Below are 3402 nucleotides of genomic sequence, written 5' to 3'. Positions count from 1 at the left end.
TTTTTTTTTTTTTTTTTTTTTTTTTTTTTTTTTTTTTTTTTTTTTTTTTTTTTTTTTTTTTTTTTTTTTTTTTTCATAACGCACCATATCAGCACTAGTTTATCAATTTCTTTCCTAAAGTAGATTTCTTCATTGTTTTATGCATATCATGTACGTGGATTGATTATCTCAAATAAATGTAAGATTTTCTTCAAGATGTGTTATGCTACAAAAGAAAGTTGGACCTCACAAGCGCTCCCTCAAGTTAGTGTAGTTCACTTATGTTTAGTACTCAACACTCGAATCAATGTATCACTCCCTTTGCAAATTGACGATCACAATTGAACACATAAATCACATTCCAAAATAAATTGGGATGTGAGACAAAGTAAGTTAAAGAGTTAATGAAATTCCAAGTGATTAGATAGCACACTCAATACAGAAACAAGAATATTAAATGAACAATTTGAATAACAACGAGAAAATGAATTAAAGAAATAAGATGAATAAATATAACTCTTGGCCAAATAATGAATAATGGCGTTTAATTTCCATTAGTAACTTGTGAGAGTTGCATAACAACAAGAAAAAAAAGACATTTAACATCAAGCATCCATTTTTTTTTTTTTATGGGAAATAAAATGAAATTAAAAAATTGTTGAAAAAAGTGGATGTGAGGGTGAGAACTACCCACCCAGACCACTATCCTTCCACCAATTGGAGAGGAAAGTTACGTTGCTCTGAGAAGTCAGCCTCACGTGGTTTCCTCCGTTTCTAAGGACAACTACCCTTGGACCTTCGCCCAAGAACAACCCAACTCCCTACTTGGAACAGATAAATTGCTTCCTGGGCTTCCAGCTGATCTTAGCATTGAGAGGTCTCTTCCAATCTGCAAAGAACTGTTAAAAACCATTTCTCAATTCGGTGACTTTTCGCATTTTCTCTAACGGAGTCTCCTACTTTCTTCGTTGGAAAATTCTTCTTTGTGTGATGTCGTACCACCTCCTTGGGTTCGGTGTCTTCTTGGTTGGAATTGTGATGTTTCAAGTTACTAACGTAGACAACCAGGCTAGTTCCCATCCATGGGAGTAATTGGATCCTATATGATATGAGTCAACTTAGTAGAATAAGGTACTAACATATGGAGCAACTTTAGGAGAATTGTTAGTAGTTGTTTATGGACCAAGTTTAGTGCTTTAATTAGTAAGATTGTTAATGGTTTTGAATCTGAGGAGAAAGTTTAGGAAACTAGTTAGTGCTTTCTCCACTATAAATATTCATTAGATGTATGCTATTTTCCGAACAAAGAAAACTGAAAAGTATAAGTTCTTAAGGTTCTTCTATTCAAATGTGTGACACTGAGGTTGAGTTCATGGCAGCAACTCCAGCATTGTGCCAAGCATTGTGACTGAAAATTTTGTTGAGCGAAGGGACTAAAAGTGAACTAAAATCGGTAACTCTTTATGTTGATAGCAAATCTGCAATTGCACTGATAAAGAATTCGGTATTTCACAGACACATTGACACTCACTTCCACTTCATTTGGAGTGTGTCGAGAAGAGACAAATCATTGTGGAGTTCATATGCACTAGAGATCAACGTGCAGATATTCTAACCAAGACCCTAGCCAGGGCTAAGTTTGCAGAGATGCAAGAGTTGTTACCCTAACCAGAGCTAAGTTTGCAGAGATGCCGGAGTTGTTGAGAGTGAAGAATCTCGAACAAAATTAAGTTTATGGGGGGGAGAAGGTGAGCCAATAAACTTAACTTAGTAGAATAAGTTACTAATTACTAACTTATGAAGCAATTTTATGAGACTTGAGAGAGATTGTGAGACAATAAACTTAGTTACTAATTACTAACTTATGAAGCAATTTTAGGAGACTTTTTGAACAATTTTGAGCAACTTCAAGAGAATTGTTAGTAGTTGCCAAACCAAGTTTAGTTCTTTAATTTGGAAGATTGTCTTGATGTTTGTTTGTTCTGACATTTTCTGATCGATGGGTCACATCCAACATATGATGCATTCTCAACCTTTTTATGAGTTTAATAGCAAATTTAATTCTTTCCATGCCTCGGATCAGTCTATTACAAGCATTGAAATTTTAAGAAATACACAAATTCTTTTAAAGAGTAGATTTACAATTTGAATTATCACAACAATATCCTAACAATAGAATAAGAATTTCAAATTAAAAAAAACGCTACAATTCAAACATACTTCAAAGCTTCAATCTAAACAATTCCATGTTAAATAACTATTAAGACTAAACAACTATGCACCCCCAAATGCTTGCTTAATAGTTAAATTGATAAATATGATAACTTTAAGAAAGAAAGAATATATGGCAACAACTTCAGATTGAGCTCCATAATGCAAAACAATGTGTAAAGTAGTACACCCATAACACTTCTGATTACCTTTCTCTACTGTCCACTTCTGATTACTCGTGTGTACAAGCAAAGCGAACGTTGTATAATGTATCAATATTTCATTAGTAATTTGTATACCACATCATAATTCTATTAAATTGACTAACAAGAAAGATAATGATTTAGACACTAAAAGAGTGTTTTTCCCAAGATTAAATGTGGCAGTTCAAAGTTCAAAGCTCAACAGATCATATTTAAACCAAGTATTATATAATCCAAACTGTTCAATAAATTGTAGCAGTTATTATTGAGGACAAAGAGAAATCAAAACTAAGGCAATATAACAGAGCAGAGTTCCAGACAATTGAAAAATGTAAGCATCCAGCAAAATAATAATCCAGAACACAACCGGAACAATCACTTTCACACAAAGATTGTTGAAATGTAAGAGGCAAACGCCTAAACTGGATAAAAATGGTAGCTGAATGTAGCAAACATAGCCTAAGAATTTAAACTACTACAGGCAATTTAATGCCAAAGCTACTTAAGAAAAGGGCATTAAGGTTGGTTCGATTTTCTTATCGGTATTATACAACAATCTTTACTTCCAATTCTAAGAAACGCATCAAGTTCTGTTCCTTACCGCCAACACAATCTGACATCAGACAAACGGGACAAATTCTTGATCAATCTGGTTAGGCACAGCAGCCAATCATGCCGCTTTCTGGGTGACCTGCACCAAGCATTCATGAAGATAAACATCCAACAAAAAAAATGCCTGATTTAATTGGGTAAAAAGCGAATTTAACACTTCTATTCAAGAATTTAACACTAAAACAACTTCAATGTTTTACAATTTAGTCCACTTTAGTTTAAAATTTGTATCATTTTAATCCCAACTTTAGTATGGGATTATTAAATCGATTTAGTCCCCAACGTGAAAGATCTAGTTAGGATGTAATAGATGCTAACTTGACAACCCTTGAAATCCCATACAATAAAGGTCATGTTTGCACACAAGAGGGGGAAAAAAAAAAAAAAAAAAAAAAAA

The 3402-nt window shown here is 33.4% G+C and overlaps 1 protein-coding gene across 1 annotated transcript in view; it reads right to left on the bottom strand.

Annotated features, from left to right (window-relative positions):
* Positions 1–2708: 2708 nt before the first annotated feature.
* Positions 2709–3402, bottom strand: part of LOC111499938 (26S proteasome non-ATPase regulatory subunit 12 homolog A-like) — a 5866-nt gene continuing 5172 nt past the window's right edge. The window contains exon 12 of the mRNA XM_023151669.1: positions 2709–3084. The gene's annotated coding sequence lies outside the window, so the exon portion shown is untranslated. The remainder of the gene's footprint in view (positions 3085–3402) is intronic.

This window comes from Cucurbita maxima, unplaced genomic scaffold (assembly GCF_002738345.1).
Source record: "Cucurbita maxima cultivar Rimu unplaced genomic scaffold, Cmax_1.0 Cma_Scf00027, whole genome shotgun sequence".
In the NCBI taxonomy this organism is placed as follows: Eukaryota; Viridiplantae; Streptophyta; class Magnoliopsida; order Cucurbitales; family Cucurbitaceae; genus Cucurbita; species Cucurbita maxima.
The sequence above is the reverse complement of the archived record's forward strand: the minus strand, read 5'-3'. Positions and strand labels throughout refer to the sequence as shown.